This window comes from Sus scrofa, chromosome X (assembly GCF_000003025.6).
Source record: "Sus scrofa isolate TJ Tabasco breed Duroc chromosome X, Sscrofa11.1, whole genome shotgun sequence".
Taxonomy (NCBI): domain Eukaryota; kingdom Metazoa; phylum Chordata; class Mammalia; order Artiodactyla; family Suidae; genus Sus; species Sus scrofa.
The window spans coordinates 6,060,885-6,084,969 of NC_010461.5; the positions used below are offsets into that span (position 1 = coordinate 6,060,885).

Here is a 24,085-nt window from a genome sequence, read left to right on the forward strand (position 1 = left end):
GTCACTCCAGCAGGAACTGTGACATTTCCAAGGCGGAGCCCGGGCCTGCCTGCCGGCCCCTAGACCACAGTTCCTGTGCGCGGGAGGTGGAGGCCAGAGGCCTCTTGAGCTCAGGGTCCAAAGACTGGTGGAAGTGCATGGATTTGCCTACTGCCAAGAGCTGCCGCCACCACTGGTCAAGGCTGTCAAAATGCACAGCACTGTTTCCAGCTCTGGCCCTGCCACCACCGCGTCACCCTCCTGTCATGTCTCACAGACCAGATTCAATTCACTTTTCTCAGCCTCGTCTGCCATACTCGTGGTAGCAGAGTGATGGCCCTCGGAAGGTGTCCGGGCCTGATCCTAGAGCCTGTGCACGACGACCTCGGGGCAGAAGGGACTTGGGGGTGTGAGGCCAGGACCTTGAGGCAGCGAGGTGGCCCGCTCGAGTCCAGAGCCACCACAGAGGAGGAGGCGGTCAGAGGGGGAGAGGAGGCGAAACAGGGGTCGGAGTGAGGCTCAGAAACTGGGCAAGGTCAGGACCTGATTCTGCCCTGGAGCCTGGGGGAGCACAGCCCTGGGACCCGTTGTCGACGCCTGACTTCCGGAACCACAGCGGGAGACATGAGAGCAGCCGAGTCTGTGGTCGTCCGCTCCGGCAGCATTGGGGAACCCGGGCGGGGGATGGCACGGGCCAGGCGCTGAGGTCAGGAGCTGCATTTGCAGGGACAAGGGGAGGCTCAGCTGGGGACTGGGTGAAGGTCAGAGCCCGGGACTTGTGTCTCCACCTGCTTCCTCCCCGTTGCGGTGAGACCTACAGCCCGGGTGGGTTGTCGGTTTCACGGATCCTAGTTGAGCCCCTGGGATATGCGTTGCCAGGAGTCACCACCTTGGGCTGTGATCCCTTGCAGAACCTGGGAGCATAAGAGCCTGACAAAATTCTGATTCTGTTATGATGGTTCAGTCCAAAATAGAAGAAGGGCATTTTCACAAAAATGAGCTGGAAGTAGACTTCCCGTCATGGCTCAGTGGTAACAAACCCGACTAGTGTCCATGAGGACTCGGGTTCAATCCGCGGCCTTGCACAGCAGGTTAAGGATCCAGCGTTGCTGTAGCTGTGATGTAGTCTGGTGGCTGCAGCTCAGATTCGACCCCTAGTCTGGGAACCTCCACAGGCCATGGGTGTGGCCCTAAAAAAAAAAGGCTGAAAGTCCATGAGTTCCGTATGTCTTCTCTGTGAAGCGCTGAACTTTATGCCGCCTGGGAAAAGCTCTACATTGGCTCCTGGGCAGTTTTTAAAACGATACTTCACTGTCATTCTGGAAGCTTTTGTCATGTATGCCAACAGAAAATTAAATTTCTTAATCCATTTATATTGACTTTAAAATCCACTTAAGCCAAGGCTTCAGGTGTTAGGATTCTTGAGTCCTAATAAGCAGATATTCTGGTGAGCTTCATCTTCTGGATTCTGTTGTGACTAAAACAAATGTTTTCCATATTTCAGTTTTCATCTCCAACCAGTTGAAAATCATGATATGTCTAAATATGTCTTGGTGCAATAACATGTATTGTTCAGGTGTAATTTGAATGAGAAAGCTTCTCCATAGGCCTCTTACCAACTTAAATTATGCAATCATGTCTTTGACATGAGAGGCAGTGCACTTATTCAAATCCTTTGTATCAACAAATGAAGAGGTTTCACTTTTTTAAAAAAAAATCGGAGTCTGTCTATAGATTTTTGATTATATGATAACAGCGTAACTATTTTGTTGAACATTTATGCACATACACCTGGATAATCTTTGCTTTAAGGATCTCCAAGAGGCTTTCAACAAAATAGCTTTATTGAGGCATAATTGACATACCAAAATTCTCCTGTTGAAAACAGACAATACAATTCAGTGATTTTTTTTTTTTTTTTAAGTAAATTTACAGGGTTGTGCGGACATGTCTACAAGACCGTTTTAGAAGCTGTATCGCCCCAAAAAAGCGCTTGTGCTTGCTGGCCGTCCTCCCCTCCCCGGGACGCCCGTGATAGCCACGGATCTGTTCTGTGTCTCTGTGGATTTGCCTGTTCTGGACATTTCAGATTCATGGCATCACACAGTATGTGTCTTTGGCGGGCTGACCCCTTTGGGTTAGTGTCATGCTTTCATGCATGGCCCATCCATGGAGTAGCCTCGACCGACACTTCCCTCTTTCTGAATGATGATGTTGTGGGCGTATGGCTTCGCCCGTCCTCCGTATGTTGCTGGGCAGGTGGGCTGTTCCCCCGTTGGGGCTTTTAGGAAGATGCTGCTGTGAACATTTGTCGACAGGATTTGGTTTGGTTTTGTCTTTCTTTTGAAGGCCGCACCCACAGCACATGGAGGTTCCCAGGCTAGGGGTCGAATCGGCGCTGTCGCCACCGGCCTGCACCACAGCCACAGCCACAGCCACGCCAGATCCAAGCCGCGTCTGTGACCTCCCCCACTGCTCACGGCAACGCTGGATCCTTAACCCACGGAGCAAGGCCAGGGATCGAACCCGCAACCTCATGGTTCCCAGTCGGATTGGTTTCCCCTGCGCCACGACGGGAACTCCCTGTGTGCAGGTTTTGTGTAGACACGCGGTTTCACGTCCCTTGGGTGGCACTGCTGGGCCGTCTGTAGCTCCGGGTTTCTCTTTCTGAGGAACCGTAAGACAGTTTTCCAGAGGGGCTGTGTTGTTGTCCGCTCCTGCCCCAAACGTCAGAGGGTTTTGGCTTCTCCACGTCCTCAGCAGCGCGGGTCGCCGTCTCTCCGAGAGCTTCCCGAAGCGGTTAGAAGGCCGGGAGTGGTGCCTGCTGAGCAGGAACAGAAGGATGCTCATCGCGTGGAGCCCCGAGGACTTGAAGAGAGGCCCCGGGCGGGTCTTCTCTGTGTCTGCAGTGTGGTGAGCATCTCGCACAGCTTGCTCTGCCCGGGTGGGTGAGTCAGGGCGTTCACCACTGACTCTCAGCAGAGGAAGGACCCCGTGCGCTGACACCCCACCCCGACCCGGGCCTGTGCAACCCGGGGCTCGGAAGCAGAGGGCGAGTCTGGTCCTAGTTTCAGGTACGGGTGGGTTTATCCTGAGAATCCCAGTTCCCACATTGAGCTCCCTCCTCACTCTCTGTTTGTTTGTTCCCCTTCTTAGGGGGCATATCCACGGCCTAGGGACGTTCCCAGCCTAGGGAGCTGCAGCCGCAGGCCTGCACCACAGCCACAGCAATGCAGGATCTGCAACCTACACCACAGCTCATGGCAACACAGCATCCTTAACCCACAGAGCAGGGCCAGAGATCGAACCTGCATCCTCCTGGATACTAGTCGGGTTTGCTGCCGCTGAGCCACAATGGGCACGCCTCTGCTCCTTGCTTTTGGTCCTGCATGCCTGAAGCCCCTGCTGAAAGGCGCGCTTGGATTCTCGAGGGAGAGTGCAGGTTTTCAGAACAGAGTCCTCATCAGGCAGTAGGCGGCACAGCCGTCGGACACGGAACCTGGCCCCGTGGGGGCCGCAGGATGCTGGAGCCAGACGCAGAGGAGAGTGAGGCCCTCCTGGCCCGAGTGAGCCAGGCCCTTTGAGCAGCGCAGAGCATGAGCAGCCCCCCACCCCCAATCCCGCCCCGTGTGACAGGTGTCCTGCCTCCAGGCAGCTCGGTTCGGCAGCTTGTCATTTGCGATGCTGTGGGGACCACGCTGGATGGCAGTGTAAGCTGCATGATGCCCGGGACTCTCCCTCAGAGGGATTGCTCGGTGTGCTTCTGCGGTGGGATGGATACGGACGGGGGGAGCTCGTCTTCGGCAAGCAGGAGGCTGGATTCCGTTCCTCGGGCTTCTGTGAGTGCAACACACGACTGCAAACACAGTGGCTTAACCCGACCTCCATTTATGATCTCGCAGCCTGTGGATCACAGGTCTGCCTGGATCAAAATTGTCTGCAGGGACACCTTATTTTCTGGAGGCTCCAGGGGAGAGAACGCCTTTGGGTTGGTTTTTGTTTCAAGTTGCCTTTTCCATTTCTCCAGGCCACCTGCGCGGCTTGGCTCCTGGCTCCTTCTTCCTCTGTCCACGCCAGCCACGGCGAGTCTTTCCCACGTCCCCTTGCTGTGACCCTGGCTGTCCTGAAACCCTCCTCTCCATTTAAAGGACTCCCCTGCAGCTTGGGGCTACCTGTGCAACCCAGCACGACTTCTTTTTTGTGCGCTTAGGCCAGCAAACTGCATTCCAGTTGTACTTCTCATTGCCCTGTGCCGTGGGACCCACCACACTCACGGGCTCTCAGGGTAAGGATCGGCACAACCTGGGTAGGGGTGGCATTATTCGGCTACCAAGGGTAGCTTTGGTTACAGTATGTTAATCATTTATTCTTTTTCGGGGGGGGGTGTGTGTTAAATTAGTTCTTTATGTTTACAATCCAGAGAGCCTACTGAGAGAAATTTAATGAAGAGAAATTTCAAAAACCACAGACCTGCACCGTTGTGGTGCAGTGGAAATGAATCTGACTAGGAACCAGGAGGTTGTGGGTTTGATCCCTGGCCTCGCTGAGCAGGTTAAGGATCCGGCGTTGCTGTGAGCTGTGGTGTAGGTCGCAGACGCGGCTCAGATCCCGTGTTGCTGTGGCTGTGGTGTAGGCCAGCGGCTGTAGCTCCGATTGGACCCCTAGCCTGGGAACCTCCATATGCCACCAGTGCAAGAAACAAACAAAAAAAAGCAACCCCACAGAGCTTCTTAAAATATTTTCCCCTTCACATTTTTACTCTGCAAGCTAAGACTAGGTAATATATACTGTCAATTAAAAAAAAATAAAATAAACGAAACGAAATAAAAATAATTCCCAAGGCCGAGTTTTGTAAAGAATTCCTAACTGTTCAAATGTTCTCCCTTCAGGACCTCTGAGCAGGGTTTGTTGGCTTTGCTGGGTGGCGGGCAGGGGTGGCCCATGAGGGCAGGGCTGGGCCTCATGGGTCTCCAGGGCGGCCTCACCGCTTCCCGTGCCCTCAGGAGTTGTCAGCGCCTCCTGCGGCCTTTGATCACCTCCCGTGACTCTGGTTCCAGGTCCCGGGACCCTGGCAGTGCTGATGGGTGTCCATAGCTGGTGAGGCAGGGCAGCTGGAGCCTGAGCTCCCGCTGGGTCTTCATGCTGAAGGGCTCCAGGTGTTGGGCCTCAGCCGGCAGGCTGTGGACCCACTCCAGCAGCCGCACTGTCTGGCGGTTGCCCATCTGGATGCGGTGCAGGGTGGCCAGCATCTCGCTGGCCCTCTGGATGTGCTCCGCGTATTTGGCGTATCTTTTCTGGCGCCCCTGTTTGAGGCTGAAGTGAGTTTCTGCGGACAGATCCATCTCTCTGCTTCACTTAACCAAAGCGTTCCGGTCCGAGGCCACGGCCTCTGCGCCCTGATCCTCGTAGTGGAGGCGGAGCTGCAGCACCTGCTGAGGATCCAGTTTCTCCAGTTGGGTGTTTGTTGGGGACGTCTGGCCCCTCAGGAGCCCTTCCCCAAGCGGCTGGAAGGCTGGCATCTCTGGGACCTCGATGGCATGAGGATTGTTGCTGGTGTTCCGCGAGGCCTGGGCACCCCGAGCTGCAAGCCCAGTACCATCCGTCTTGGCTCTGTGCTTAGCTGGAGAGGGGCCGTCGCTCAGGCACGCAGCTTGCTCCTTCAGGGACGCCAGTTTAATAATTGTGTGTGTGTGTGTTTTAGGGCCGCATCTGTGGCACATGGGGGTTCCCAGGCTAGGTGTCAAATTGGAACTGTAGCCACTGGCCTACACTAGAGCCACAGCAACGCCAGGTCCGTGCCTCCTCTGTGACCTACACTACACAGCTTACGGCAGCTCGGGATCCTTAACCCACTGAGCGGGGCCAGGGATTGAACCTGCGTCCTCATGGATACTAGGCAGATTGGTTTCCGCTGAGCCACAGTGGGAACTCCGTATCACTTTATTCTTGACGTGAGATTAGCCCCCTGCTTTTCTGGCTGCGGAGGAAGCAGTAGTTCCATCAGCACTGCAGGGTCTCGGGTTTGTCTTCTGGAGCAGCCATGTCCTCCAGCACGTGTTTTCAAGGGATGAGCTAGGAAGATTGATGGATCCCTCTGCAGGCGGAAAGAGCAGGCAGAGGGTCATTGTGTGCTTTCATCCAGAGGCCAGGGCACCCGCGAGGGGAGTGGCAGCGGGACTGGGACAGGGGTAAGGTTAGGGACGCCCTGGGGCTGAAATGATAGGCCCAGGCGCCTGATGCATGGGCTCTTGGTTAGGGCTGAGCATGAAGGAGCCCTGGGTGGGAGCCGCGGAGCTGTGGGCCTGGCTGTGAAGGGTCACAACGGGTGAAGGTGTTGCTGTCCTGAAGTGAAGGTCGTTTAGCTCAGGACCTTCTTCCTGAAATTCTCAGGTCCCCTTTGTGGAACAGTTTTACTGCCAGGTGTTTTGTAGAGACCTGTCTGGAAGCCTGGACGTTTGTTGATTGACACGCCAGCTACCTTTCCTGTGACGTGCGTTCCACTCGTCTGCAGAGACTTGTAAACCTGACCGTGATCCACAGACACAGAAATCATTTCAAAGGCATCGCTGAATTTACCGCCCGGATGTAGTCTTGCCATTCGTTGTTTTTCGCTGAAACAAGGAATGAAGTACAGCTTTCTCTTTGTCACATAGGTGGTCCACAAAAGTTTTTGACCCTTGAAAGATGGTTCTCCTTGTTTTATTGCGGCCTCACTTACCCTAGCAAGGACTCGAATACGATGGTGAAAGCTCAGAGTGTGATCTGGCCCCAGGCCCTGGGTTCCTAGGCAACCATGATAAGGGATGCGGTACAAGGGGTCTACTTACTGGCACCAAATATGTTTCCAGGCAGGCACTCTACTGGGTTTCTGCGACCCCAAGAGACCCGCAGCCCAGCTGGGACTTGGAGCCCTTCGGAGGCGTACCCTGGGGGTGCGCCAGGCTGTTGGGAGATCTGTACGCTGCCACCACATTGTCCTTCCACTTGTGGATTTGTTCTCCGTAGCTGTGCTTTGGTGCGGTTCTGTGATCCAACACTGCCGGCTGTTTTAACAAGTGGCCCCGTGGAAATCTGGTGGGGAGCATTCACGGAGGAGAGAGCGGTGTGGCGGCCACGCTGTCCTCTCTGGCACCCCTGGGAGAAGTTTCCCCTGTGTATCCAAGTCTGGAAGCTGTATTTTGATACTTGTATCTTCTTCCTTTTGTGGCTACTGTGACTCAAGCATCTACTCATATTTGGGTCTTTGAATGGATGTCTAGGAAACTCAGAATCTGATTTCTGTCGCTCCCGTCCAACTGGTATAAGTTATAGCTGATGCCAGCTTTGGGTACAGTCATCACCTTTCAGCTTGATCTCATTTTTCCTACCTTTGTCTTCTCTTTGCCCTGGTTTACCCAGTTCGTTATTTTATTTTGCGCGCGCGCGCGTGTGTGTGTGTGTGTGTGTGTGTGTGTGTGTGTGTGTGTGTGTTTGGGACACACCTCAAATCGCTTCTTCTTTTCTTTTCCTGCGTGGGAAATCATTGAGCGTTTTACCGAATGAGAGCGCACGCTGGCTTCTTGGAAGTGGTTGGCTCACAATGGCTGTTGAATTCTGATGCTCTAGCGGCATCTTATTTTAATCTGGCTGCTTCCTGTTCAAGTCCATCGGGGCAAAGTGTGTGTCTAAATTTAGTACGAGGAGGACTCTTTCAAAAGCAGCGGAGGAGCGGACCCCAGTAAAACTTTCGAGGCCTTTCAAGCCTGAACATTCAGGTTCTTTAAAACAGGTTTGTGAAAGAAGATTCATAATAATTAATCAAGTTACCAAATCATTGTGTTTTGCTGGAAAAAAAAAAAAAGTAAAAAAAATCATGAATTCTTGGGATTAAAGATGCGCTGAATGGAACGGAAATTCTTTCATTCTTTCCATGAGGGCGGCAGAGCCGTTTCCTCCAAACTCGGTGGAGAAGCTGTGCCTCAGAGCCTTGGTCATGCTTCCCACATCTACGTGAAAGGCAGGAAATGAAGTCGAGCCTACGGACGTGGACGTGCTTGCAAGTCTCCCACTGAACACCTATAAGGAATTAGTGCACGAGGAATCACTGATTCTCGATTTACGGGGTGGACGCTTCGGAATGACTTTTGGGGATCCGCTCAGGGCCCTGGCCGTCCCGTGTTCATAACAGCCCGTAGCCGCGCCTCGGATGCATCGCTTCGAGGGGCCAGGAGCTGCGCTGTGCGCTTCTCTCTGTTCCTCCCGACAGCCGGGGAGCGTGGGCGTCCTCTGTCCCATGTGTCCGGGAGAGGGGACGGAGAGCTCACAGGTTCTTGCCTGGGGCCACGCATGGACTTGGTGACGAGGCTGATGCCAGAACGTAGGGACTGCAGGGGCAAAAGCGCTTTCACCCAGTCCTTCGCCGAGTTCGCTGTGTGCCAGCGAGGGCTCTGCCCTTTCTGTGCTGTGCACCGTGGTGTCCACACCCAAGGTTGCTATAAGGGTCGCGTGAGTTATCTGTGCCCTGTGAGGCGCTGGAGGGACGGGGGGGGGCCTGGCCCGAGGATGCAGACAGCTGGCAAGCGTGGGTCATCACAGCCCTGCTGGCCCCGGCATCCGTGCTCGTCGCCGCTGCTGGGCCAGCTGCTTCCCGGCGAGAGTGACAGGACGCGGAGAGCCTAACGCCAGGCTCTGGCTCCGTTCTCGCCGTCACGATGGATCCAGAGGGCCGTGCCTGGAGGAAGCGCCTCTGGCAGCAAGGCAGGCCTGCCGTGGGGGGCTTGCGGAGAGGGCGAGACGGACAGTGGATGCAGACGTGCTGCATGGGGTCTCAGAGGCACGAGGCTGGGGGATGTGAGACCAGTTAGGAGAGCGTGCTTCTCCCTGGCCCAAAGGTGGTGGGGTCGGGGGGCGCAGCAGGGCCAGGGCCTGGGGTGTTCCGGAGGCAGGTGTGGAGAGCTGCACAGAGGGTGCAAAACCGCAACAAATGGAAGCACGGAGGAATTATCTCAAGCATCTTTTCTGACCACAAGGGCATGAAATCAACCTTGGAAAAAGAAATGAGGAGTTCCCATTGTGGCTCAGCAGAAATGAACCTGACTAGGGTCCATGAGGTCGCAGGGTCGATCCCTAGCATGGCTCAGTGGGGTCAGGATCCCGGTGGCTGTGGCTGTGATGTAGGTTGCAGCTGTGGCGATTCTATGGAGGCTAAACAACGTGCTACTAAAAAAACAGTGTGAGTCAACGAGGAAATAAAAAAAGGAAATTACAAGACATCTTGAGACAAATGACAGTGAAAATATAACCACACAAAATCTACGGGATGGAGCAAAAACAGTTCTTTGAGGGAAGTTGACAGTGATACAGTCCCTTCTCAAAACCCAAGAAAAATCTCAAACAACCTAACCTACCAAATGAAGTAGAAAAAGAAGAATGAACAAAACCTATAAATGGCAGAAGGTAGGAAATCATAAATATATAAGAGAGGAAATAAATAAAATAGAGATTAAAAAACCATAGACGTTCCCGTTGTGGCTGAGTGGGCCAGGAACCCAACTAGCATCCATGAGGACACAGGTTCGATCCCTGGCCTCGCTCAGTGGGTTAACGATCCGGCATTGCCGTGAGCTGTGATGTAGGTTGAAGACACGGCTCAGACCCCATGTTGCTGTGGTTGTGGTGTAGGCTGGCACCTGCAGCGCCAGTTTGACCCCTAGCCTGGAAACTTCCATATGCTGCAGGTGCAGACCTAACAAAAACAAAACAAAACAAAACAAAAATCGATAAAACCAAAGGCTGTTTCTTGGAACGAGTCAGCAGAATCCATACCCTCTCTCAAGATGGATTGGACAGACACTTGTTAGCACAACTGCTGGCTCGCAGGCGATGGGGAAAAAACCCTCAGTTTCACCCCAGTTATGACAACCTAAAATGTCTCCAGACAAGGCCAGATGTCTCTTGGGGACACAGTCACCCCTACTTGGGGACCACTGGTCCAGAGGCCTGGAGGCAGAGCTCATCCTCATTGCCAACTAGAGCAGAGTTCCCAGTGGCCCACCCCTCCAATTGTTAATTTGACACTTAATTCCCCCCCCCCCCCCGTTTTAGGAAAGGTTTGGGTTTAAGTCATTTCGAGGGCTCCTATTTCCAAAAGGGAGAAGAGGCAAAAAGTTGCCTAATTTGGTTTCCTGCCTTTTGTGGATAATCTTCAGCTTCTTTCCGTATAGTGAAAGCCCAGTGTATTTGAGTAAGAGTGTTGGGTGTTTCAGTTTTTAAGTTTTATTTTCATTTAGGACCTCTTTCTTCTGATGGCCAAAATATGGAGATGACAGTTGCAGCTCTTTGATTTGTGAATAGGAGTGTGTGTGTGTGTATATACGAGACAGAGAGAGAGAGACAGAGAAATTACTCTGTTCCTGAATTAGCTGATTGTTGCCATTGGTGTCCTAGATTTTGAGGTATTTATGTAACCACAGAGTTGATTGCAATTGCTTTCCCAAAGGGATGGGCTTGCTGTATTGTTAAATGAGATTGAAGACGGTACAATGGACCTTTCCAGATGAGAGGGGAGTAGGATGTCTTTGCACATCCCAGAAGCTAATAAAACAGGAACACCAGGACCATAGGCTGTTCAGAAAGAAACTTTGGTGATAATTTCGGCGAGTGAATTAGGCGTTTGACAGTCCCCCTTAAAAATACGCTTCATGCTTATTGCAGAAGGTGGATCCGTTGCTTAGGGAGATAAGGAAGGGATGAATGAGGATTCTTTTCCACTTCGAGATGCGTGCCCTGGGTCATCTATGAACTGGAAGCTGATGTGTCGCATGAATATTGCCTTTGCGGTTTGGTGTCGTATCTGGGGGGGTGGGGGGGAAAGTCAGCGGGCTGTTGATGGACAGTTTCCCAAATGAGAAAGATCATGTTTTGATGCTTGGTCTCCCACTAAATAAAATTTCCTGCCCCTAAATACTGTTTAATACTTAGAAACATACAGTGCGCTGGTAGCTTATTAGAATTTGCTGGGGGTTGGTTCTTTTCTGCCACGAGCTTGGGATGGATTATGTAATTATCAGCCCAGCTGGGTCATGTTTCATTACCTTGTTCTCATGCAAGATTTTCATGTGACAAATCCTATCGTGGTCCTTCTTCTTTTTAAAAACATCTATTTATCTTGGTCTCTGTTCACGGAATGTCGTTGGCGTGTCGCGGGGTGAGGTAGCGCTTTTCATTGTCACATGTGACGTAGGCGGTTGACTGCTGGCGTGGGATGATGGGTCCGTGATGCCTGTGTCTACACAGTCAGCATATGTAACCATCCGACCTTGGTGTCAGCACCATAATACATTTAAGAAAAAAACAGGTTTATATAAATGTCTCGATTCGTGTCTCTTTTTCTCCTTATTTGAGTAACTCATGCTTTTACAGTGACCTTGTAAAACCTACCGGCGTAACAAAGTGTCATTTTGCGGGAACAAATGGATATTAAATGACTTACCCGAAGAGTCGCCGAAGAAACTCTGTGTCCGCGTTGATCCTTAAATCAGAGAGGAGTGCTGTTTCCTGCGTAGTCATTTCCCCGGACCTCTAGTGTGCTTCGTCTTCTTCGCAGTTGCAGAAAGAATCGGGCGGTTCTCTGGGTCGGGACCCTGCTGTTCGTTTGCGGGGCACCCCTGCGGCTCGGCGGCTGCCTCGCCGTGTCCGGAGCCTTCCCAGGCGCTTCCCCGGGATTCTGAGGGAGCCGCAGGCTGCTTGCCTCTGTGCCGCGAGCATAGGACTTGAGCGCTTTGGTTTGGTTCTGTTTTCTGTCTTGGCGTTGTGGCGACAGTGTCTGGCTGCCCATTTGTGGTGTCGGTGACATTCGCTGAAGGAGGAAACGCGGGCAGGACTGACTGCTCAGCGAGGGCCCGGGAGCGCCGCTGGGCGCAGAGGCGGCGTTTCTTGCCGAGGCGTGTGGCGAACCGTGTTGTGCCCCCACGTGTGCCAGGCTGAGGCCCCCTGGCCGTCGTCCTGGGGTGGCCTTCAACAAAGTCGCCATCAGCATCTTAGCGCTGCCAGTCCCTCGTGTCTTCGTATTGCTCCTGCCTCGATTCTCCTTGACGCTGGGACATCGCAAGGGCCGCTCCCGTTGCTGTGACGTGAAGTGTCTTCCTCGCTCCCTCAGAGGAAGGAGGGGCCGCGGCTGCCCCGTTTGCCCCCCGGGTGGGATAACTTCCGTGCGTGGTGCAAAGGGATGCTTGTGCGTGTGTGGTCCCATCCTGGCAGGTCCTCGCCTTCTTACCGGAGAGGAGGCCGGGAGGCAGTCAGTCCTAGGCCCTCATGTGGAAAGAGCCTCCACGAGGAGTGAGAAATTGCCCTCAATGTCCTGGTCTGAACTTGGGTTTGATGTCATCTTGGGTCACGGCGGAAGTCGCTGGTCTTCCTTTTTGGTTTTTGCCTTTTTTTTCCCCTTTGTCAAGATAGTCTTCAGATGTGGGCTGTCTCAGAGGGAGGCCACTGGCCCCGGGTGACTATTCAACCTAAGTCAAATTCAGTACAATTTAAAAGTCAGCTCCTCAGTTGTAGCAGCCACGTTTCACGCGCTCAGTGATCACGTGTGGCTAAATGATGCTTTAGTGGACAATGAAGATACAGAGCAGAAAGGTTTGGTTTGGTTTTTTGTCTTTTGTGATGACCACACCTGGGCATATGGAGGTTCCCAGGCGAGGGGTCGAATCAGAGCTGTAGCTGCTGACCTACGCCACAGCCACAGCCACAGCCATGCCACAGCTGAGCTGCATCTGCAACCTACACCACAGCTCACAGCAACGCCGGATCCTTAACCCACTGAGCGAGGCCAGGGATTGAACCCTCCTTCTCATGGATATTAGTCGTGTTCGTTGACCACTGAGCCATAATGGGAACTCCTGGGCAGGAAGTTTTATCAGCCCGACGAGAGATGATGAATAACATTCAGATGTTTGCCTCAGAGGTGTTCCAGGGAAGAGAGGGGGAAAAAAAAAACCTCTCAGATCTGGAGAATAATTTCAAACCAAGTGACGAGAACCGTGAATAAAAATTAAGCACTTCCAAAAAACTTACTGCATGGAGAAGGCTCATCATCATGTCATTTTAGAAAATCAGGGATAAAGGCAGTATCTCAGCACTTTGTGCATTTAACAGACTCCTTTGAAGGATCTGGAATCCGAATGACATCATATTTCTTAAGCCAGAAAACAGACTGAGCTTAGAATTCTATGAAAATTTATTTTCGCTCAGAATTTTGAAGTCATGCGCGCGCTCGTTGTCAATTGCTAGTGGCACATAGGTGCTGGTACGTGCTCAGGATGCCAGCAGAACTTAGCTCTCCTGCATTCCTTCGCAGGAAGCTACCAGAGGATGTGTCCCATCAAAACGAGGGTAAACCAAGAAAAGGGGAGATTGGGGATCTCGGAAACAGAAAGAGGCAGAAGTTCTCAAGATTCTCTTGTGGGAGGCCCCGTTGTGGCGTAGTGGAAATGAATCCGACTAGTATCCATGAGAATGCGGGTTTGATCGCTGGCCTTGCTCCGTGGATTAAGGATCCAGCATGGCCGTGAGCTGCGGTGTAGGTCGCAGATGGGGCCCAGATCCCCTGTGGTTGTGGCTGTGGCTGTGGCCGGCAGCTGCAGCTCTGATTGGAACCCTAGCCTAGGACCCTCCATATGCCGCAAGTGCAGCCCTAAAAAGCAAAAAAAAAAAAAAAAAAAAAAAAAAAAGACTCTGATGTGGTCTCAGGGCATCTGTTCTGAGCAGACCTGACTCTGACAGGCACACACGCAGCAGAGACCAGAAGCAGGTCTGGTGTGTACATAATTGGGGGGCAGGAGGAGGGGTGGGACTGACACAGAGCTGACAAACTGTCTGAGCGAAACATTGGTTTGAAAGACCGTGGAGTGGAGTTCCCACTGTGGCTCAGCAGAAACAAACCCAACCAGTATCCATAAGGATGCGGGTTTGATCCCTAAGCTCACTCAGTGGGTCGGGAATCTGATGTTGCCGTGAGCTGTGGTGTAGATGGCACACATAGCTTGGATCCGGGATTGCTGTGGCTTTGGTGTAGACCAGCAGCTACAGATCCACTTCGACCCCCAGCCTGGGAACTTCCACATGCCATGGGTGTGCTGTGATGGAAGAATTATCGAAGAAAACAAACACGGAGGCAACTAGTAATTCCAGGAAAGTTTAAGAGTTTCAGAAAAAGGGACTTATACTGCTGCTGCTTGCGCAGTGGTGCCATTCTGTTGTCGGAGTAGTAGGTGTGGAGTTGAGATTTAACCCCAAAAATTGTATACTGTTTGGAAAATGTGGGAGGGTAGGTGCAGGATTGGTGATGGGACCTGAAAAGACCCCAAATCCTCATCCATATGTGAGAAAATCAAGTAATATCTGGTGCAAATAGGATGTCTGATAAGCAGGAGCTCCCGTCGTGGCTCAGTGGTTAACGAATCCTAGTAGGAACCATGAGGTTGCGGGTTCGATCCCTGGCCTTACTCAGTGGGTTAAGGATCCAGCATTGCCGTGAGCCGTGGTGTAGGTCGCAGACGTGGCTCAGATCCTGTGTTGCTGTGGCTGTTGTACAGGCCGGTGGCTACAGTTCCGATTCAACCCCTAGCCTGGGAACCTCCAGATGCCGCGGGAGTGGCCCCAGAAATGGAAAAAAGACAAAAAAAAAAAAAAGCATGTATGATAAGCAGTTTATGAGGAATCATGGAAATCCAGGCAACACCACCAGTGACACAAACCCCAATTCTAAGATGTGAAAGTGGTTGCTTTGGGAAGTAGAACAGGGGGTCGATGGTGCCAGGAAGATTGCAATGAGGAGGAGGAGTCTTTGACTCACCCGTGTATGTGTATTACTCTGAATAAATATGGTTTGGAAAAGAGCAAGTAGTATATACCTTCTGTAAAATCATGGAACTTTCGGGCTGCTTTCCATTGGGGTTTTTCTCCACCTTGGCCCTATTGACGGTTGAGCCGGGTCCTTCTTTGTGAAGGGGGCCGTGCCGTGGGATGCGGGAGGTTGAGCCGCCTCCCTGGCCTCAGTGGATGCCAGTGACATTCTTCCCCAAGTCCTTATAACTTAAACATGTTTCCAGACGTTGCCCAGTGTCCCCTGGGGGTGGGGGGTGGGGGCCAACAGCAGCCTCATCTGAGAAGCGCTGACTTCAGGTCTGATGAGGGCCCGCGTCGTCTCGCTGCGTCGAAATGCTGGTCGGTGTTGGAAGCAGCAGCTGCATCACCCGGAACCTGAACCCGGTCCCGATCAAGGGAAGCGGCTGGGAAATCTCGGGGCGCCGTGACGCCCCCCCCTGTGTTGCCAGGCTTAGCCCCTGGCTCCGGGCTCCCTAAAAAAAAGAGAAGAGGACTCGGGAGGACACTCAGCTCTTCTGGAAAGCTCAGTGGCTTCGGAAAACATAGGCGAGATCTCTCACATTATTTTCACGATGGTACCCCTTGCATTTCTCCACAGTGGGAGTGTTCGTATTTGTGGCCGCCTCAGGGGACAAAGGCCCCCCTTGGATGAATTTCTGTGCTCAGCTGGCTGCCTGACAGAGAGATGCCGTCCTCCTCTGCCCCCACTCCCCCACCCTCTGTAGTCCTTTGGCAGGTTCTGGGTTCATTTCCTTGCAAGGTGTTTTTTCTTAGAATGTACAGAGGAAGTCAACAGGAAAATGGTTCCTTAGATTTTTTTTTTTTTTTTTCTGATGTGGATGAAACCTCATAAATAATTTAAGACCCTCATTTCACAGCTGAGGAATCTCTGGTCCAGTGAGAGTTTCTTATAATTAATTAGGAGCAAAGTGAGGCCTGTAACTCTCTGCGCTTCTTCTTTTTTAAAAACTTTTTCCATTAAAAAAAAATATAGGAGTTCCCGTCATGGCTCAGTGGTTAACGAATCCGACTAGGAACCATGGGGTTGCGGGTTTGATCCCTGCCTTTGCTCAGTGGGTTAAGGATCCAGCGTAGCCGTGAGCTGTGGTGTGGGTCGCAAACGCGGCTCGGATCCTGCGTTGCTGTGACTGTGGCGTTAGCCCGGCGGCTACAGCTCCGATTCAACCCCTAGCCTGGGAACCTCCATGTGCCACGGGAGATGCCCAAGAAATGGCAAAAGACATATATATATATATATATATATGTCTTTATAAAATGCATGTGCACAGGAGGTTGTGGAAAGAAGATGGAACAGCGCCGTGGGTGAGGCCTGCCTGTGTCAGCAGCTACACGGAGTTCCGCGAGTTCAGCGTTCTGGGCGTGCTCTGCCGGGAGTGTGGGCCCTTCCTCGTAAGCTTAGAGGAGATGAAAACAGAGAGAGGCAGGACGTGCGGTGTCTGTTATCTTCTCCTGAGGTGCTGCTTAGCCCCAGTCCTGATGGTCCAGACTGTGCCTACGAGGGGGTAGGAGGTGTGGGTGAAGCAGGTCAGAAAGAGAGGAACCCCAGCTCTTGTCATTGGGGTGATCCCCAAACTGGCAGGCACCACCACCTGTTTTTACACGTGTCGCCCAAAAAGCGGAGCCATACTGGTGGGGTGACCTCTTCTTCCCCCGCTGGATGGGGCAGCCCCCTTCTCTCCACCGACCAGCCTTCCCGCAGGCTGCTGTCAGCATCCTCTTGCCCACGCACCATGAGCGCATCCCCGTGCGTGGCCTCCAGCACCACTCAATCGGGAGCCCCTTTCTCTGCTTCACCAGACTTGGTGCGCCGGCGAGAGTGCCACCTCCTCTGTGATCTGCCCAGATTCCTTGCAGGAGCCCGGCAGGTGCAGAGAGGCTGGGGCACATGACTCCTTGCCATCCTGTCAGGATGTCCTCCTTGTCCTCTCTTTCAGCAGCAGGTGTGTGCTACTCTTCCCCGGATGCTTGAGAGACAGCTGTCACTAGATGCCAGGGACAGCACAGCGTTCTGGGTTTCCTCCCACCTTGCTGCTCTCCCCTTCTCTGCCCCACTGACCACATCCTTCTTCTCAGGGTTAGAGGGTCAGCTTATAGTCTTTTATTTGTTTATTTTATGATATATATTTATATGATATATAAAATCTGTTCTTTTTCATATTTTTCTTGGGTTTTTTTTTTGCTTTTCAGGGCCACACCTGCAGCATATAGAAGTTCCCAAGCTAGGCATCTAATCAAAGCTGCAGCTGCCAGCCTACGCCACAGCCTCAGCAACACCACATCTAAGCCCCATGTATGACCCACACCACAGATGGTGGCCCTGCCAGATCCTTAACCCACTGAGCGAGGCAAGGGATGGAACCCGCAACCTCATGGATACTCGTTGGGTTCCTTTGCGCTGAGCCACAAGGAGAACTCCTGTTTTTTTATTACAGGTTATTACAAGATACTGAATATGATTCCCATAGGCTGTACAGTAGGTCCTTGATGTTTGTCTGTTTTATGTGCAGTTGTGGGTATCTGCTAATCCTAAACGGCTGATTTACCCCTGCTCTACCTTCTTTGCCCTTTGGTAACTACAAGTTTGTTTTCTATGTTTGTGAGTCTGTTTCTGTTTTGTAAATAAGTTCGTTTGTATCTTTTTTTAGCTTGCACGTATCAGTGATGGCATGTAATATTGTCTCTGACTTCACGTTGCATGATAATCTTGAGACCAGTGGTTCCTAAAGGGTGAGTGTGCCTTCCAGGTGACACTGGGCACTGTGGGTCAGTTTTGGGTGTCACCGCTCGGCAGGATGGGGGTTGGTACCGGCATCTCGTGGGACGAGTCGGGATGCTGTTCCGCGTGCTGCGGCGCACCCGGCCTCCCCAGGGCAGAGGGTGATCTGATCAGGTGCCCCAGTGCCAAGGGTGAGGAATCCCACCGCGTGCAGACCCTGCCATCCGGGCCCAGAGCCTCAGCGGTCACAGATGGCCCGGACTTGGCACCGACTGTGACGTCTCCCACTTGCTCACACCTGGGTGTTTCAGTACGTGGTCAGCAGTCCGCTTGGAGAGCCAGCGGCGTTGCCAAGTAACACTCTGATTTCTCCTCCCCTCCGCCTTCCCGCGTTTCGGGCAGGGGCTCCGCCTTCCGCTTGTTGCTCAAGCCCTGAACCTCGGGGTCGTCCTTGCTTCCTCTGTCTGACCCTCGAACGCCCCTGAGCCCATGTGGTCTCCGTCTCCTCTCCCGTCTTCCCCTGGCACCGGGCAAGCCCCCTGGGTGCCTCTGCTGGCCGAGAGCTTCTTCGGATTTTGTTGGAAGCACCCTAGGAGCCCCGCAGGGGTTTTAAAGAAGGATGGTCCGCTTGTCTTTCCTCATTCAGTCTGGCGCTGGGTGAAGAAAGAACAAGAAGGGGTCAGACTCCTTCCCGAGGGCTGCAGGTCGTCTGTGCTCTGGGACCCGCTGTCCCTTGCTGCTGCGGCCGGCCGTCGTCCGGTCAGGTGCTCCCTCCTCGTGGAGCTCCAGCCCCCGGCGCTGACTCAGCTCCTTGTCCGGGGGTCCCGTCTCTGCCACTGCCGGGTGTGAAGGCATCGCTTCCCTTCAGAGGTCTCGCTGTGCGTTTCCTTCCTCGCTTCTTGTCGCTTCCCTTACTGCGTGCCCCTCCTCACTGGGTGGGTGAGTGGCAGGGGACCGCAGACCTCGAGTGTCCCCGACGCCAGAGCAGCACTGGGCAGCGTGTCCACGTTCCCCAGGGCCGGACGTGTTTATCTCAGTAAAACGGGCTGAGTTGTGCTGAGTCTGGAAAGCGCTGTGTGTGTACTACCCGCGTTTCGGGGTGGTGGACGCTAGTCAGGTGAGCCCCGCGTAGCTGCTTCAGGGACTGAATTCCCTGTGATGTCACCGTACCGGGTTCAGAGGTCGTGAGAGTTCTGAACAGATGTGCGGGGCCATCTCATTGGGCGCGTTGCCCAGAGACGGGAGCCCGAAATTCACCGACCGTGGTTTTCCGCCCTCCGAGGCCATCCTTATCTCAGCTTCGTAGACGTCTCCGTGCTTCTGGAACCCTGCAGGTTGTATGGGAGATGTTTTCGCTGACCTTTTTTTGGCCTCACTTTGGGTCTTTTTTGCATTGACAGGTAACTGAAGACAGAAAACAGGCCTCAAGAGGAGCGCTCGAAGGAGGGAGGGATTTGCCTGCATTTGGCTCTGAGTAAGTGAAATTGTAAAATGCATTTCTTCTAACGTAATGAGCCTCCTGTCAGCCTCTCTGTAGTTTCTGGCCTTAAACATGCCCTGTTACTGTATTGGCTCTAAGAACTGGAACCAGTGCCTTCTCGAGGCTTCTTGTAAAGGAGTTATTTGCTAACCAGAAGTTTCATAACCAACTCCTTTCCTATTTAGCGTCTGGAGATGAGAAATTTTCGGAAGGGGCAGTAGCCGTGGTCATTCGGGTGTGTGTGGAGTTCTTCTGTGGCTCAGCAGGTGAAGGACCTGGCATTGTCATTGCAGCAGTTTGGGTCAGTGCTGTGACAAGGGTTCAGTTCTCGGCCTGGGAACGTCTGCATGCAGAGGGTGTGGCCAAAAACAAAGAAAAGGAAGTGAGTAAGCTTTCCTGAGAAGCACTGTTTCTGCTGTTCTTACCATGTACATGGCAGGTGCTTTTCCTCCGCTGGCTGATGCATAAGCAGCAGAGGCTTTTGACTCTGGTCTGTTCCAGGCTCCGTGCGTCTTGTATGTGCCTCTGGGAATGTGTTTGGGAAATGGCAGCAGCTATGTCCCTGCCTGGGGAGCAGTCAGAATTTTCCATGAGAACCTTGTTGGGCCTGTGTTCCAGGCCCCAGGGAGGGCTCTCCCTATTTTCTGAGCCCCCCAGGGGCTGTGCGCAGGAGAGAACCCAGACTCACCTAGAGCAGGGCCACCTGGAGCCCCCATCTTGGCTGTTGTATTTCAGCCTGTTTACAGCGAGGCCCGGGTCTCACCCGGGTCAGGACCATCCTCTTCAGAGTCCCTTGTGAAAATCACGCGTCCCTCGGATGCCCGTTCGCTGTTCCCGCACGAAGATGGGGGGAGGTATTGGGGGGGGTAAGCATGACAGGTGCGCCAGAGCCTTGGTGTGGAAGGGAGTCCCATGGACGGTGCCGAATGTGAGGAAGCCTGAGTGGCAGAAGCTGAGAAAGGAGGAAGCCGCCTCCTCTTTACAGGGAGGCCTGGGCTGGCTTTGGCGGTGCAGGGGTGAAGAAATGCCTTCTAGCCCGGGGGCCTATGGGCAGAGGCGAGGAGGCAGGAACAAGAGAGCTTTTCTTTTTTAGGGGGGAGTTGCTAAGTTAGCCTGTTGGAATGCAGGGCAGTTATGTGGGCTGAGGGGGCCCAAGAGGCATAAGGAAAAGGCGAGGCCTCTGAACTTGACGCTGCCTACCCAGCGGCCACAGGAGGCTGCGTCTGATGCTCTTAGCCTGGGAGCCGCCGTCTGCATCTTCCTGGACACCTCAGGGCTGCTCTCCCCGCCGGAACAGAAAGCGCCCCAATGGGGACTCTGAGAACCAGCCCCCCACCTGTGGGGAAAGAGGGGTGAATTACAGCAGAATACTTAGATGACACCTGCCGTGCAACAGAGCTCGCCACAGTTTGCTAACAGCTTTCTGGAGCTGTACGTCGCCCGCAGATCACCCGTTTGAAGTGTACAGTTCGGGGGTCTTCAGTGCATTCACAGAGTGCCGCTGCCGCTGCCGTTGTTACAGCCAATTTGAAAGCGTTTCATCGGTCCCCAGAAGCTCTCACCCCGTTACAGTCGCTGCCCAGTCCCACCTCCCAGCCCCTGCCCACCCCCAACCTCCCTTCGGTGTCTACGCATGTGCTCCTTTCGGGGGGGGTGGTCCTTGTCGGTGGAATCATACACTGTGTGTTCTTGGGGATGGGCGTGTTGTGCCCAGTGTCCCATTTCTTTTTCTTTTTTTTTTGGTCTTTTTGCCTTTTCTAGGGCTGCTCCTGTGGCATGTGTAGGTTCCCAGGCTGGGGGTCTAATTGGAGCCGTAGCCACCGGCCTACGCCAGAGCCACAGCAACGCGGGATCCAAGCCACTCGGGATCTGCGACCCGACCCACACCACAGCTCACGGCAACGCTGGATCCCCAACCCACTGAGCAAGGGCAGGGATCGAACCTGCAACCTCATGGTTCCTAGTTGGGTTTGTTAACCACTGAGCCATGACAGGAACTCCTGTCCCATTTTTAAGGTTCATCCATGTCGTAACGTGTGTTGGTCCTTCCTTTTTTATTGCCAAATACTATTCCACTGAATGACAAAAAAATTTTTTTTGTGGCATTTTAAATTGAAGCTTGTCTTATTTGGGTTGAATGTTAATCCATGCTGCCTTTCTTTCTTCCTTCCTTCTTTCTCCCTTCCTTCCTTTTTTTTTTTTTTTTCTCTTCTTACAGCCGAATCTGCAGCATATGGAAGTTCCCAGGCTAGGGGTCGAATCAAAGCTGTGTCTGCAACCTACACCACAGCTCACAACAACGCCGGATTCTTAACCCACTGAGCAAGGCCAGGGATTAAACCTGCCTCCTCGTGGCTCCTAGTCGGGTTCTTAACCCGCTGAGCCACAACAGGAACTCCACCATGCTGTGTTTCAGTAAGAGCAGTACGCATTCTGTGTGTGTGGCTGCAGTTCACCAGACACTGTTACTTTTGAAGGCTCTGTTTTGAAATGATGTTAGAGTCACAGGAAGTGGCACACAGGGTGCGGGGCGTTCCAAGGCACCCCTCCTCCGCCTTCCCCAGTGGGCACATCTTATGTGAAGATACTGCCTTATCAAAAGGAGGAAATTAATGCTGGCCTTGCTGGCACAGATGCCGACCCTATCTTGGATTTTAGCAGTTTTTATCTGTGTGCGTGTGGACAGTGGATGAAGTACAGTCACGTGTAGATTCAAGCATCCACCACAGGCATATGACGCAGAACTGTTCCCTCAGCACAGGGGACACTCCTTATGCATCCTCTGTACCGTCACCCTCTCCCCTCCTGGCAACCACAGGCTTCTAGAACCATCTCTCTATTGTGTCCTTTCAAGAACCACCCATCAGTGGACTCCTGTAGCATATGGTCACCCACCTGCAGCCCCCGCCCTCCCCAGGTGCTGTGTATCAGCAGCTCCAGCCTCTTAAACGCTGACTAGTGGTCCACGGTTGGGGGACTGCTTTTTATTTACCTGACACTCACTGTGGGGGGCGGGGCGTTTGGGAGTTTTCCAGGTCGGGGCTGTTCCAGTAGAGCTGCCGTGACGAGCATCCACGCACGGGTTTTTATGTGAGCCAGACACTGTTTTCCGTTCTCACTCTTCCTTCAGGCCGCCTGGTGGGGGCGGGGGTCATTGACTTTGTCGCTTCTGTTGTCCAGATGAGGGCGCTGTGGCGCAAGCGCCCCGGGCACCGGGCAGCAATGCATGGCGGGAGCCCGCCTGGGGACCCCGCACGCGAGTGGGCAGCCTGGGACGTTCTCCGCATCCCGTAGCTGGCTGGAGCCACAGAAACTGCAGAGGTGGCCTGGGGCCCCTTCCTGCTCCAGGACCCTGCTCAGAAGAGAGTTCTAGCCGAGCGGATGTAGAGACTGAGCTACCCCTGTCGAAGAGAAGGAGCAGCAAGGGCAGGGCTGGGCTGCCAGCGGTGCCCCTGCGGGTGGGGTCCTGCCTCGCGAGGAGCCACGCCCACACCCCCTGCTGCGCGGCTTCCCCTCCGGAGGCTGCCGCGTGGGACAGAGGAGAGACAGGGAGGCAGCCTTCTGTCGCATCTGCAGCTGGGGCCCGGGAGAGCCCTGGAGGGGTTGTTCGCTCATAATCGAAGGTCCGTGGAGCGCACACCCAGAACCGCCTGGCTTCTTCCTGCAGCCACTGCCCGTGCTCGCGTCCCCAGGAGCCGCCCTCACAGGCCGTGGGCTTCGGTCACGACTGGGTCCATCCAGCAGCCAGAGGCCGAGCTCCCCATGTTCTGCCCTTTGCGCTGTTGCCATCAGTGCACGGACGGAGGAGGGAGAGGAGACCCTCCTGCTTGCATCCCCCGCACCCTGACGCTTCTGGGAAGCTGGTGGGATCCTGTACGATGTGCGATGGGAACTTAGTCCCTGCTTCACGACCTTGTCCGAGCACGTTGTGGAGTCACGGCATGTTTCTGCGCTTCCTCCAGCCCTCCCCCCACCCCGTTCCTTACTCACAGCCTGGCCGGGATTGAGAACCCCGGAATGCACTGCCTGCGCCCCTGCTGCAGGGGGTGGGTGTGTGTCGGGGGTGCTGCTTCTAGGTGCCTGCCTCCTGCCTTCTCCTGTATCTCTGACGGCTGTACTTTAGGGGCGGAGGGGTCCTGGTAACTGGAGTGGGTGGCCAGGTCTCCCCAGTTCCTTTCTGTTCATAAAATCCGAGGGCGGTACAGATGACCAAGCAGCCGTATTCAGCAGGAGCCGAGCCTCTGAGAGAAGTGGCTCCCTGGAGCCTACACAGGTCCCCGTTAGAATGAATGAGAACAGGACACTGTAACAAGGTCTTTTTAGGGCCGCATCCGCAGCACAGGGAGGTTCCCAGGCTAGGGGGTCGAATCGGAGCCGTAGCTGCCACAGCAGTGCGGGATCCAAGCCACGTCTGTGGCCTACATCACAGCTCATGGCAATGCCGGCTCCCTCACCCACTGAGGGAGGCCAGGGATTGAACCCACGTCCTCATGGATGCTAGTTGGGTTTGTTAACCACTGAGCCACAACGGGAACTCCAAAAGGGCGTCTTTTGCAGACCTCATCGGACCGTGTTGAAGACCAGCTCTGGTGTGGGGGCTGGTCAGGTCCTAAGTTAGTACACGTGGTGGCCTGTGGCAGGCAGGTGTTGGGGTAGAGTGAGGTGTTGCCCATTTGTCTTATCAAAAGCCGCAAAGCGTCCCGGGGCCCTGGAACCGTAGCTGGTTGGTTTAAAGACGCGAGCCCCGGGGGGATAACCCCGCAGAGCCGTGACGTGTTGTGCGGTCTCAGCTGATGAAAAATCCTTGAGGAGGTGCCGTTTGGTGGGGGGATGCCCCTTCCTTCCTCCTGCCAACCTGCGCTTCAGATTTTCCCAGAGTTCTCTCCTTTCAGACAGCGTTTGTCTTCTTGAATAACCCCGAACGCGGAGACGCCCCCTCCCCGCAGCTTGTCCGGAAACCTTTTCCCGGGAAGCTCTTCCTCCCCCCCTCCACCCCAACCCGTGCAGCTGGTCGTCGGCAGCCG

The 24,085-nt window shown here is 53.8% G+C and overlaps 1 protein-coding gene and 1 pseudogene across 8 annotated transcripts in view; one reads left to right on the forward strand and one right to left on the reverse strand.

The window, feature by feature from the left end:
- TBL1X (transducin beta like 1X-linked) overlaps window positions 1–24,085 on the forward strand; it is a 244,520-nt gene that overhangs the window by 66,561 nt on the left and 153,874 nt on the right. For all 8 annotated transcript variants that reach the window (XR_002340726.1, XR_002340725.1, XR_002340728.1 and 5 more), the window contains exon 2: window positions 18,982–19,055. The gene's annotated coding sequence lies outside the window, so the exon portion shown is untranslated. The remainder of the gene's footprint in view (window positions 1–18,981; window positions 19,056–24,085) is intronic.
- On the reverse strand, window positions 4,618–5,779 carry LOC100738824 (annotated as a pseudogene).